We start from the raw sequence: 14,382 nt of genomic DNA, 5'->3' as shown, positions 1-14,382 counted from the left end.
TATCATTCCAAGAAAAGTGGAGTTGACACGAGAGGGAGGCAGAAGCCTTGAGAAATGTGGACTGTGTTGGATGAGTAAATCAATTCTGAAACATCTCCATGAATGAAGTAAAAATGGAAACCTGATTTGTTAAAACTTACACACTGTATTGTTTAGAAAGTCAAAGCAGAGCTGTTTTTTTAGCATCTCAGCCTTTCCTGTCTCCAGGATATAAAAGAAAGCTTTTTTTCTTGAGGCATCCAATAAAGGTGGCCCTGTGTGGTTTTGGTTATAAGTGCTCCAGCCACCTCTTCTACATGGCCATTTGAAGAGTGCTTATAAAACTGTCATCTCCAAGACATGTGGTGTACCCCAGTACCTATCTCATTTGCCTTTAAATCCCAGAGTGTCACCCAGTACTTTTTATAAGATGCTAAGTATTTATTTAAAAAGGAATGAATGAATGAATGAACTGAATGATTGCTTTCTCTAACAAGGAAAAAGGTTATTTAGACATAGACTTTCTGCTTTACTTATCTTTGTATTACCTAAAACACTATGATTCATTCAACCTTTCAACAACCTTTATTTGAGGCCTGTTGTGCACAGGTAATGGTGTGGCCCTGGGAATACCAAAGCAAACAGAACTTTCTAAAGGCTCTCAAGACAATAGAAAATATGACAGACATGATATATATGTGGAGGTATGACTCAGCCATTAAGATCTTTTACTCCTCCTCCAGAGGACCAGAGTTTAAATCCCAGCACCAGGTCACATGGCTCACAACCATCTGTAACTCCAGCTCCAAGGGATCTGAATCTAACATCTGGCTACCTCAGACATCTGCATTCGCAGGTGGCTAACCACATGCAGACACACACAGCTACACAGAATTTTAAATAGTATAAAGCAATATGCTTAATAGTGTGAGTTCCTTACATATAGTGAACATATACTGAATTCCATGTGATTCCAAGGGAAGTTGTTTTCTCCTGAAACTCCAAGGCTTACAACGCTGAGGTATAAGATGTGTGGATCTTTACTGAAGTCCTTAGAATGGTCCCTGGATTCTTTTGAATTTTGATACTGGCCCATGGTGCTTTCAGAAAAAAACAATTATCATTTAGATTAATAAAGTAATAAGCTTCATCATGATATCTTCACACACACATATACAATTTTAATTTAGGTCTCTTATGTGAGAGAAAACATACAATACTTGTTTTTCTGAATGTGGCTTCTCTCAGATAATATAAAGACTTCCAGTTCCACTCACTTTCCTGAAAATAATTTAATTTTTTTTTAACAATTGCATAAGATTCCACTGTGTATGTGCACCATATTTTTTCACTCAATTAGCTGTTAATGGACATCTAAGGTGGTTCCATTACCTGGTTATTGTGAATAATACAGCAATAAACATACACATGCAAGTCTCTATGGAGTGCTAACTAAAGTTCCTTAGGTATATACTCCAAAACATTATAGTTGGATTATAAAGTAGTTTTTGAAGAACATTCATACTGATTTCCATTATGGACGGGCCAGTGCAAATTCCTACCAGCATAACGAGCTGTCTTTCCTGATGTCCTCACTAGGATTTGTTTTCTTCTGGCTGGAGTGAGAGAGATATTATTACAAAATAGTTTTAATTTCCAGTCTTCTGTTGGCTAAGAATATTAAGCATTCTCTGCATATATTTATTGGCCATTTGTATTTTCTCTTTTGACAACAACCTATTTAGTTCATTAGTTCATTTTTAATGGGATTTGGAGTTTGGCTGTTTAAAATTTCAAGTTCTTTGTATATCCAAATATTAATCCCCCAGTTAATATGGAGTTGGTAAGAAGTTTTTCTCCCTTTCATAGGCTATCTCTTCCCTTTGTTAAATGTTCCCTTTGTTGTGCAAAAGATTTTTAATACCATAGAATCCTCCACTGGTCAGTTTCTAGAGTGGTTTCTCATGCTATTGAAGTCCTTTTGAGAAAGCCTTTGCCTATTTTTTTTTTAATCTTGAAATGTTTTATTCTGTTTTCCTTGGGTAGTTTCCAAGTTTTAGGTCTTACAGTAGGGTCCTTTATCTAATTTGAATTCATTTATATGCAAGATGAGAGATAATGTTTATAGTTTCATTTTTTGTTGTTGTTGTTCTTGTTGTTCTTTGAAACAGTTTCCTCAACACCATTTGTTTAAAAGGCTGTCTTTTCTTTAAAAACATATTTTTTGATGCTTTTGTTTATGAACTGGGAATTTTTGAAGTTTTTGAATCAGTAGAGTGTGGGGGAGACCTCAGACTCCACGGGTCCTCTAGGAAAGCACTTTTCTTTGGAAATGCAGCACTGAGGGCTTTAGCTGAGGTCATCCTTAGAAACGAGATCCTCTCTGGCCATTTATAGCTTTGAACCAGTTTGCTTCCTACTAAGGGTAGTCCCAGAGATGAGGTTGCCCCCTGAGCCAAGTGTTCACGGTCATGCTCGGTCATTGACCTTCAAGGAATGTTACCCTCTTGAGTTTGGCTCTCCGTGAGCACACAGGGATTGTTGCAGCATCCATTATCTATGGCGCCAAGAAGCCTAAGAATCCCCTGACAGCAGGGCCTAGTAGGACAGGCACTGGAGGCTGCCTGACTGCCAGAGCCCATTAAGTTCCTATTGCTGCTCATTGTTTTACAAGTGGTCATCGCCACCTCACCACCCAGTCAGAAGCACGATACAGCTTTATAGCCTACTTACAGAAAATGGCTCAGCACTTAGGCATTTTCTGGTGCCCCAGGGTACAAAGTAAAATTAATTCCCATTACCTCCCATAATAAATCACCTCACTCAACACATGTATGAAATTCCATTCAGTAGACTCAAATCATTCTGGGGCCACACAGAAGAGCATACACACACACTTCAACTTGCACTTAGTTAATTTCTCTTCTTGAAAGAGCTTTGATGAGACTCTGCAAACAGATTCTTAGAGAGCCAATGGAGAATGAGACAGCCCTACAAACCATAAGGTAGCTGGGCTGGAGATCTTTGAATTGTGCAGAGAAGTTTGATTTTTTTTTTCCTGGACCACTTTCGAAAGTCCTTCTATTTGTGGCTTTCTTATTATAAACCCATATGCAGAGGACTAGTGACAGTGGCTTCTCTGATGTCAGAGTCTAATAGTGAATACTCTGAAGCTACTGCATGTGTGGGGGAGAGCGGATGTGTGTGGCTAGCTAGTTTGATTCCTAGTCTTTTGATAAAGGAAACCTCCAAGCAAGTCTAAGTGCTGCATGGAGCTGGATAATGAAGAAAATAAATATCAAGTTGTGTTACCGTGTCCAAAGAGGTTGAAAGGATGGTGTCTATGATTCACATATAGCAAATCATGTCCAAGAAAATTAACTGAAAGAGACCCAGAGTCTCCTAGCTGGAAGGGGCCTTACAGACTGTTGTGTACAGTTCCTAAGACACCAAGAGACAGTGACAGTCAGAAAGAGAAAATCAAGGTAGAAAAGCCTAATAGGTACTGCTGCTATTGATTTGGCTCTATTCTGCCTACAAGGTACTGAAATACAGTGTTTGTATTTCTATGGAAAACATGTGAGACAGTATTTATTACTTTTATAATAAGGCTTACATTTACAAACAATTCAGAAGGCCACACAGAGAGTTCTTATATACTTCATACACAGTTTGCCTTGCTATTAATACTTTATATCATTACATAATAAATGAATTAGCATTGTATATTGTTATTAACCCAATTCCACACGTTATTTAGAATTCCTTTCCTTTACCTATGTCCTTTTCAATAGGCAATCTCAGCTCGAACCCCTCATTCTCTTCAGTTGACAAGTCTCCCTAAACATCTCAAGGCTGTTCCAGATTTTTCTTGTTTGTGGTGATCTTAACAGGTTTCGTGAGTTCTGGAAAAGTGTTCTTTAAGGGGTCTCTCTATTAAAATGTGATCATTCATGATTAGACTGGGTCATTTTAGGGAGAATATAAATATATTTATCTTCATTTGCAGATGAGAAAATAAAATCTAAAATCAGGGCAATTATCTAAAGCCATATTACCAATAAGGAATGGGGCCATATTTGAAACCTAGGTCTTTTTGAACCAAGAGATACAGTTCTTAGTCAGCATACAACTCTCTTGCAGCCGCTCAATTAGGACTTAGAACGTCATGAAGACTGTTGAAGAGTTGTGTCAATAGATACGTAGATATACAAAACTTGCTAGGAGTACTAGAAATACTCAAGAACTATGACATATATAAAGTGAGTGTCTTGGAAGCTCTCTGTAATAATTGAGTTGGGTTAGCTGTCACTGTAAGGCATGCATATCTTCAAAAATTTTTGTACTTATGCTACACATATAACATTTTTGGTGATTATTATTTCAACATGAATTTTAAAAACAGAAGTATATTATGCACATTGTTCTGAAATATTTTTTTCTTATCACCAAACAGTTTACATTTTACTTTGGCACCAAATGTTCCACACAAGATTTGCTGTTTCTTTCTACATGGATGTCATGTTTCTCAGTTTAGAGATGGTACTCTTTCCACTTATGTGATAGGTCTGAAAATTCAGAAATGATTACGATCACTTGAATGTGTTAGAATATTTTCGACTCAAAGGCTAGAGATTTTTATTCAGAAATTTTTTATGGAAATTAGATTTTTTTCACACACACAAGATTATGTATGCAACTGTTACACAGTTATTGCCTTTGTTAAACAAAAGAGAAGTTCCTGCAACTTACCAAGTCAAGGAGCTCAGGAAGTTATGAAACCCAAACTCCCCTCCCCAACAGAGTGTAAACAGTATGGCTTGTGGGGTAGACACTCTTCATGGAGCTGCCTGCAAGCTGTACAGGGAGTACCAGAGCTTTCATGACTCATCACCACGTCATCACCCATGTTGGGGTAGGCTTTATGGTGATGTAGATACCTGTGAGTCACCTATTATTTTATAAGTAACTCCAGTACACAGGAACATGCACCTATAAATAACTTCATAAACTCATTGGTTCACCAAGCCAGGCTTGTGTGGAATCATTTCTTTTCCTTTTTATTCTTTTTAATTGAAAATAAAGATTTTTCTTTTCCTACAGAATACTCGGATTACAGTTTTACCTCCCCAGTCTCCCCCAGATCCTCTCCATCATCCCACCCCTCTAACTCCAAGTCTTCTTTCTATCTCTCTTTAGAAAGCAAACAGGAAAAAAAAAAAACAACAAAAGTAAGAATGAAAGCAAACAGGCAATTGTAGCTGGACAGAGGGAGAAAAGAAAAAGCATCACACACACACACACACACACACACACACAATCATACAAAACCTATAAATCCACAAAATTGGAATCCATATTCGATAAGCAAAAGACAAGGTAACAAAGAAAACAAAAAAGCCCAAAGAATTATAAGACAAAACATCTCCCAAAAGACCAGTGAGTTTGTCTTGTGTTGATTGTCTATTGCTTGGCATTGGGCCTCCTTTAAATGTGGCGTGTATGCCCAGTGAGACTTCACTGGAGAAAACTTAATTATTTCTTGGCGAGAAGCTGTCAGTTGGAAATAACTTCTGGGTTGGAGATGAGAGCTTGTGTCTACTTCCCTCTCTCATTTCCTTCCCTTTTCTCATCTTTCTCTCTTTTAAAAAATGGGACATATTTTTATTTTATGTGCACAGCATTTTTCCTTCATGAATGTCTGTATAACATATGTGTATAGTGCCCACAGACACAAGAAGGAGGTGTCAGATCTCTTGGAAGTGGAGTTAGGGATGCTTGTTAGCCTCCAGGAGGATGCTGGTAATTGAACCTGGGTTCCTGGGAAAAGCAGACAGTGTTCTTATCTGCTGATCCATCTCTTCAGCCTTCTAGAGTCATTTCTTTGGGCTGACAGCAGTGTCTAATCTGAAGTGAACAGCTGAGGCTCACATCTCCCCAAGAATAGTGGCATAACAGGAAGTGATTTTGAGACAGGAAAAAGAAAAACTAGTCTTCCCTCATCTTGACCATTCAAACTCCTGTTAGATTGAACAGAAGTAATTCTTCTGAATTCTGGGCACCAGAAACTGCATCTGATTGCTCACATGGCAACAAGTCTGTGATTGTAAACTAAGTGCAACTTAATCTTGAGTGGATTTTCTTTACAGCTCTGTATGTTAGAGTCTCTATCTGGGGTGAATGAGATGAGCAATTCACATGTTCTTATTTGGACACTCAAAAAAATCAGAGAGGTAAGCAGCTTCCATGTCTCATGAGATATTATGGGTGAAGACCAGAGGAGCTTGTGAAGAACCATTGTCTAGATTGAGGGACATCAGTCCAAGTCAATACTTAGTAATGGTCAATCAGAAATATTTTACACCAGCAAGATGGCTCAGCAGGTAAAGGTGCTTGCAACTCAGTCTGACAACCACATGAAAGGAGAGACTAACTCCTTTAAATTGTCTTTTGACCTCCATATGTGCATTATGGTGTGTACAGACAGACAGACAGACAGACAGACAGATAGATAGATAGATGTAGTATTTTTGAAGAGAAATATTTTGATTACTTGAGTTACCTTGTTCAATCAAGGAACTTACAAAAGACAGGTGACTAGTCCCAATGATGCTAAGATTTTCATTGACTATAGAAATAATTATTTCCCCCTTGGTGGTAAGCTCTTATATTGGTTCCTTCAAATTTAGACCCTTTAGTATTGTGGATTAATTCAAGTGAAATTCTTCCACAAGATTTTAGGATGAAAATCTTTCTAGTGAATGATTCTTACTGGAAAAATATGGATGTGTATATCTACCTGTGTATATAACCAAGAAAAAAAGAAACCTATAAGGGACCAGGTGCCTTACCACAAAGCCCTGCTAGAACCACAGGAAGACAAGATGGGGTTGCAGATTGATCTCCAAAGGATAAGAATGGGCACAGTCAATACATAGGGAAGGGTACTGGACAGACAGATCAATGCATTATCTACAGGTGCTCATCACACATCGCTGCATTTGTAGAACAATATCATATTTAAAGAAACTTCTGCATATGATTTCTACAAAATAAAAATTCATTGACAATCAGTGATATTTGCTGTAGCCATTGGAAGTAATCACATCCTGTCATTCTCTATGATCTGGAGGGCAGAAGCAAAGTACCATCTTGAGAATCAGTTGAAGCCAAGCTACTCCAAAAAAGATCCAAATGTGGAGTAGTTATCAGGCAGAGACCTAGAATTTAATTGCCCATAGCCCTAGACCCAGAGACATCCCTGAAGAGTAGCTGTGGAAACCAAGAGGTTCAGGGTCTGACCATACAAAAAGTACATACAGGAGGGCAGAAGGTTCATCGCTGGAATGACTTCCCACTTGGGTGCCCTGGGTCTGAACACACCAACAGAGAATGACCGTGAAGTTTCATAGCCCTGAGCCTAAACTCAGATTTAGATCAACCAATTTGTATTTCACTCCTGTAGAGCCTGAATACTCTGAAGGCCCAGATGTCTCTGATACCCAGGGCTGTGTCTCCCCAGCAAGCGTTTTCTATCCCTACCTTCTCCCAAAATATGCTTTTATTTTCACTCATCTTGCCACATCTCTCTAACTTGGTTCTTCAACGTTCTTATAGTTCAAGAAGCTTTTTCCACTTTTTCTTTGTTTTCTCTCTTTCCAAGGCCTTGCTCTTCCCTCCTCCTTGCATAACAGTATTCTTCTCTCATTTTCTTTTCTTTTTTTTTGCTCACTTTATTTATTTACCTTTGTTTACTCTCTGTTTTCCCTGTTCCCTGATTCCTTTATCTCATTCACTTACTATTTATTTATATATTTATCCTAAGACAATTTTAACTTCATAGCACATTGCACACTAGTTCTCTCTTTTTTTTTTCTGGCCACTGTTGATCTATTAAAGGCATTTAGCTGATTTCAAGTGGATCCCTGTACCCTTTCTAATATGCTGCTTTTGCTGCTGTAACTGTTGTTCCTTGGTGAGTGGTACTCAGGATGGAGTGCTCAAAAGGCTACCCAGTAAGAAATTCCACAAATAAAACTGGAAGACACATACAAACAAATAAACCATACAAACAAAAATGCACAAATCACCTCTCAGAAGTACACACACAAAAAAAGCACAATATATGCTTCCTCAAACAGACCACAAATCAACAGCAAAAGAAATTGCACAAATAGATTGAAAAAAACATAAAACCATGCTCTTGCATGACCAATGGGGCACTGGAGAAATCTAGAAGAAAAATAAAAACTTCTTAGCCAATGAAAACTACAACTTACCAGACACATTGGGGTGTAACTATGGCAATTACAAGAGGAGTGTTATGACTGTGAATGTTTGCCTTAACAATGCAGGATTTTCTAATAACCTAATTCTGGGACTGGAGAGCTTAGGAAATAACAAAAAAGGCAAAACCAAAAGCAGCAGATGGCAAGAAATAATATCAGGGCAGAAATAAATGGGGACTAAGAAAAATGTATGCAATCAGAATTGCTTCTTTAGAAAACAAGAATGACAAGCTCTAAGCTAAACTAACTGAAAGATGGAGAAAGAAGTGAACTAATAAAATTAAAGATGAAAGGGGACTTTTATAGCAGATTCCTGTGAAATCCAGAAAAATCAATAAGAAATGCCTTAAAAACTTGCATTCTAAAAACACAGGAAAAGGTAGTTAAAATGGATAAGTCCCTAGGCACATATGACCTTACCAAAATTAAATGAAGGTGGTGAACAATATAAACAGATCCATATGAACAACTGAGATCAAATGCTAAGTCAATCCTACACAAAAATACCCTCATAGCTGATACTACACTACTAATAAGAGCAATAAAAAATGGGACCTTACTAGATGAATAGGCAGATGAATGGATAAAGAAAACATTATATATACAGTAGAATTTCACAGCTGTAAAGAAAAAATACAATCATGACATTTGAACTAGAATGAGTGAAATTGGAGATTGTTATGCTAAGCAAGACAAGCCAGAATTGGACAGATAATTATCACATTGCTTTTCTCATATGCAAACTCTAGACTTAAATTTATCTATAGTGTGTGTGTGTGTGTGTGTGTGTGTGTGTGTGTGTGTGTTAAAAGTAGAAAGGGAAGAACATGAGAAGAGAAGAACATATTGTAAGGGAAGAAAGGAAGAAGGAGAAGGAACAAAAAGAGAAAAGAGGATGAAGGAATGCATATGATATGAAGACAGAAAGAGGGGTTATTTGGGAATGAAAACTAGAAAGTGGGGTGAGTAAGACATACTTGTATGAAATACCCCTAAGAAAATGCATGACTTTGCTCTTAAAAAATAAATTAGAAAAAAGAAAATTGGATTCCACAACTAGCTTTGGTAACTGAGAGCATCCCAACCATGTCAAACAGAAACACCTATTTCTATAAATATTTCAAAATAATTCCTCCACCATCCTGAAGTGAAATTTATAGTACAGCTTATCCACACATAATTTCAAAGAGACCAGTCTGGTACATTAACCCTCTCAAAAAACAAACAAGTAAACAAACAAACAAACAAACAAAAACCAAAAAAAACCCAGCAACAATAACAAAAAGCAAGCTAACCACTATCTTAATATGTAAATGCTGAGCCACCGCTACTGAATAGCTAGTTACAGCTATTGAAACCAACAGACAGTTGTACTTAACACTGAATGTCTAGATGCATGAGAGGAATAAAAACAAAACAAAGATTTTAGACTGATAATTCAAATAACCAAGGGGATTTTTTTTCTCACATGATCAACTCCCTTGGTAAAGTTCAATGCAAGGTAATAAATTGTTTTCTTTATAGAGCCATTCATTGTCTTGCTGAAAGATTCAGTAGGAGTTTGTATTCAGATTTCAATCACTTTAAGCTCAAATAACTCAAATAAAGTTTTTTGAGTGACCTACATGACAGCTTAACGGTACATTAAAACAGACACGAAATGACTCTATATACATGCAACAACCTACATATTGCAAGACTTTAGGGAACCCTGGCCCTAGTAACCTGCCTTCCTAAGTAATTTGACAAAGAAAACACCCCTTCCAATTTTCAAAATGTCTCTCCTCACTGGACAGACCCACCTCAGTGGAAACCACTGAGATACAAGCTATTTCTTAAATGGCAGTTGAAACTTGTAATCAGCCTTCAGCCTCAAAAGAAAAAATCTGGAAATGGAAAAAATCTATTGCCTCAATAATATATTTCCACTGGACAGTTTTAGCTCCTTTGTCAAAGATCAAGTGACCATACGAGTGTGGGTTCATTTCTGGGTCTTCAATTCTATTCCATTGATCTTCCTGCCTGTCTCTGTACCAATACCAGGTAGTTTTTATCACTATTGCTCTGTAGTACAGCTTGAGGTCAGGGATGGTGATTCCTCCCGAAGTACTTTTATTGTTGAGAATAGTTTTCGCTATCCTGGGTTTTTTGTTATTCCATATGAATTTGAGAATTTCCTTTTCTAACTCTGTGAAGAATTGAGTTGGGATTTTAATGGGGATTGCATTGAATCTGTAGATTGCTTTTGGCAAGATGGCCATTTTTATTATATTAATCCTGCCAATCCATGAGCATGGGAGATCTTTCCATCTTCTGAGATCTTCTTCAATTTCTTTCTTCAGAGACTTGAAGTTCTTGTCATACAGGTCTTTCACTTACTTGGTTAGAATCAAAACAACCCTGAGATTCCATCTCACACCAGTCAGAATGGCTAAGATTAAAAACTCAGGTGATAGTAGATGCTGGCGAGGGTGTGGAGAAAGAGGAACACTCCTCCATTGTTGGTGGGACTGCAAGATGGTGCAACCACTTTGGAAATCAGTCTGGCGGTTCCTCAGAAAATTGGACATAGCATTACCCGAGGATCCAGCTATACCACTCCTAGGCATATACGCAGAAGATGCTCGAACATATAATAAGGACATATGCTCAACTATGTTCATAGCAGCCTTATTTATAATAGCCAGGAGCTGGAAAGAACCCAGATGTCCTTCAACTGAGGAATGGATTCAAAAAATGTGGTATATTTACACAATGGAGTATTACTCAGCTATTAAAAACAATGAATTCGAGAGGTTCCTAGGTAAATGGATGGAACTAGAAATTATCATCCTGAGTGAGGTAAGCCAATCACAAAAGAACACACATGGTATTCACTCACTGATTATCTGATATTAGCCCAGAACCTTGAAATGCCCAAGATGCAACTCACAGGCCACATGAAGCTCATAAAGAAGGAAGACCAAGTGGGGGTGATTCGGTCCTTCTTAGAAGGAGCAACAAAATACTCAAGGGAGCAAATATGGAGACAAATCGAGGGACAAAAACTGAAGGAGGGGCCGTCTGAAGACCTTTCCACCTGAGTATCCATCCCATGTGCAGTCACCAAAGGTAGATGCTGATGTGGAAGTCAGGAAGTGCATGCTGATAAGAGCCTGATATGGATGTCTCCTCAGAGGTCTTCAAGAGTCTGACATATTCAGAGGCAGATGCTCACAACTAGCCATTGAACTGATCATGGGGTTCTCAATAGAGGAGTTAGAGTGAGGACTGAAGGAGCTGAAAGGATTTGCGGCACCATGAGGAGAACAATAATACCAACCAACCACAGCTCCCAGGGTCTAAACCACCAGCCTGGGAGCACTTATGGAGGGATCCAGGGCTTCAACTGAATATGTAAGTGTGGAGGGCCCTGCTGGGCATAGGTGGAAGAAGAGAACCTTGACCTCATGAAGGCTGGATGCCCCAGGGGGTGGGAATTTTGAGGGTTGGGAGGTGGGAGTGGGGGGGAGTAGATAGAGGTTACATCCACAGAGAAGAAGGAGGAGGGGTGAGGGGATTGGGGGTTCCGGGGTGGGTGGGGGATGGGGTAAGGGGACAACATAGGAAATGTAAATAAAACATCCAATAAAAAAAAAAGAATTGACAAATTGGACTTCATAAAATTGCAAAGTTTCTGTAAGGCAAAGGACACTGTCAATAGGACAAAACGACAACCAACAAATTGGGAAAAGATCTTTACCAATCCTACATCTGATAGAGGGCTAATATCTAATATATACAAAGAACTCAAGAAAGTAGACTCCAGACAACCAAATTACCCTATTAAAAAATGGGGTATAGAGCTTAACAAAGAATTTTCAATGGAAGAAACTCAAATGGCCGAGAAGCACCTAAAGAAATGTTCAGTGACCTTAGTCATCAGGGAAATGCAAATCAAAACAACTCTGAGATTCCATCTCACACCAGTCAGAATGGCTAAGATTAAGAATTCAGGTGATAGTAGATGCTGGCGAGGGTGTGGAGAAAGAGGAACACTCCTCCATTGTTGGTGGGACTGCAAGATGGTGCAACCACTTTGGAAATCAATCTGGCGGTTCCTCAGAAAATTGGACATAGCATTACCTGAGGATCCAGCTATACCACTCCTAGGCATATACCCAGAAGATGCTCGAACATATAATAAGGACATATGCTCAACTATGTTCATAGCAGCCTTATTTATAATAGCCAGGAGCTGGAAAGAACCCAGATGTCCTTCAACTGAGGAATGGATTCAAAAAATGTGGTATATTTACACAATGGAGTATTATTCAGCTATTAAAAACAATGAATTCGAGAGGTTCCTAGGTAAATGGATGGAACTAGAAATTATCATCCTGAGTGAGGTAAGCCAATCACAAAAGAACACACATGGTATTCACTCACTGATTATCTGATATTAGCCCAGAAGCTTGAAATGCCCAAGATGCAACTCACAGGCCACATGAAGCTCATAAAAAAGGAAGATCAAGTGGGGGTGATTCAGTTCTTCTTAGAAGGAGCAACAAAATACTTAAGGGAGCAAATATGGAGACAAATCGAGGGACAGAAACTGAAGGAGGGGCCATTTGAAGACATTTCCACCTGAGTATCCATCCCATGTGCAGTCACCAAAGGTAGATGCTGATGTGGAAGTCAGGAAGTGCATGCTGATAAGAGCCTGATATGGATGTCTCCTCAGAGGTCTTCAAGAGTCTGACATATTCAGAGGCAGATGCTCACAACTAGCCATTGAACTGATCATGAGGTTCTCAATGGAGGAGTTAGAGTGAGGACTGAAGGAGCTGAAAGGGTTTGTGGCACCATGAGGAGAGCAACAATACCAACCAACCACAGCTCCCAGGGTCCTAACCACCAGCCTGGGAGCACTTATGGAGGGATCCAGGGCTTCAGCTGAATATATAAGAGTGGAGGACCCTGCCGGGCACAGGTGGAAGATGAGATCCTTGACCTCATGAAGGCTGGATGCCCCAGGGGGTGGGAATTTTGAGGGTGGGGAAGTGGGAGTGGGGGGGTAGGTGGGGGTTACATCCACGGAGAAGAAGTAGGAGGGGTAAGGGGATGGGGGGTTCCCGGGTGGGTGGGGGATGGGGTAAGGGGATAACATATGAAATGTAAATAAAATATCCAATAAAAAAATAATATATTTCCAAATATTTCATGAGAAGGAAATGGGCAAGGAGTATTCAGCAATATTTTCTTTAAAAAAAAATGTAGTTGCTGTATAGTTCAGTCTCATGTTCTGTGGGGAGCTTAGCTCTCCATTTTTTTCCATACAAAGTCCTACTCATGACAGTAGAAAAACCCAAGAATAAAGCAGGAACTACTATATCTCGCTTCATTGCCGGTTACCAAGGCTTGTTGACCAAATTACCTTCTTCGGGCCATACAAAGCTATGTAGTGAATGAAGGGACAGCTTCTCTCTTCAGGGTAAAGATATAGAGGTTAGCAGGTTTTGGAAACATGGCTGATACCAATCTTTGTGATAGTATTGTTACTGCCTGGAAACCCCAAAGCTAAAACATAAGATATAACACTAGGTTTTATACAGGATTCCATTACTCAGCACTTATCTGTGGAAAATCTCTACATTGCTTCATGTCTTTGTGAATCACCTGTATAATGCAAGTATACATAGTAGGGGCTCATTTTAGAAGAAAATAATTATTGAATGAGATGAGAACACTTATACTAGGCCTAATACTATTTACAACAAGACTTTGTGATTATAGTCATAATAATGGCTGATTTCAGCTTCCTTATACAGTTTCTTAACTTTTTCTGGAAGAAGGTCAACTTCATCTACCAAGGTCTACATTTGATTCTTTGTTTGAGAAAATAATTCATATACCTTCCTTTACATAGTGCGACTGGAAACTTTTGTTTCATAACGGAGATGTGGAGCCTCAGATCTATCCCATCCCCATGCCATAGTTACATATTGTTTGAAAAAAGTCCAACTTGTTTGGATTTGTCTGGCTAAGCACCATACCACCCTTTATACCATCATCAAAGAAAAGCAGAAAGGGAGAACTTGCTATGCAATGAATAGGGCAAGCATTGGGTGTGGCC

Source organism: Grammomys surdaster, unplaced genomic scaffold (assembly GCF_004785775.1).
Source record: "Grammomys surdaster isolate TR1022 unplaced genomic scaffold, NIH_TR_1.0 170, whole genome shotgun sequence".
Classification (NCBI taxonomy): Eukaryota; Metazoa; Chordata; class Mammalia; order Rodentia; family Muridae; genus Grammomys; species Grammomys surdaster.
This window is presented reverse-complemented; position numbering follows the sequence as displayed.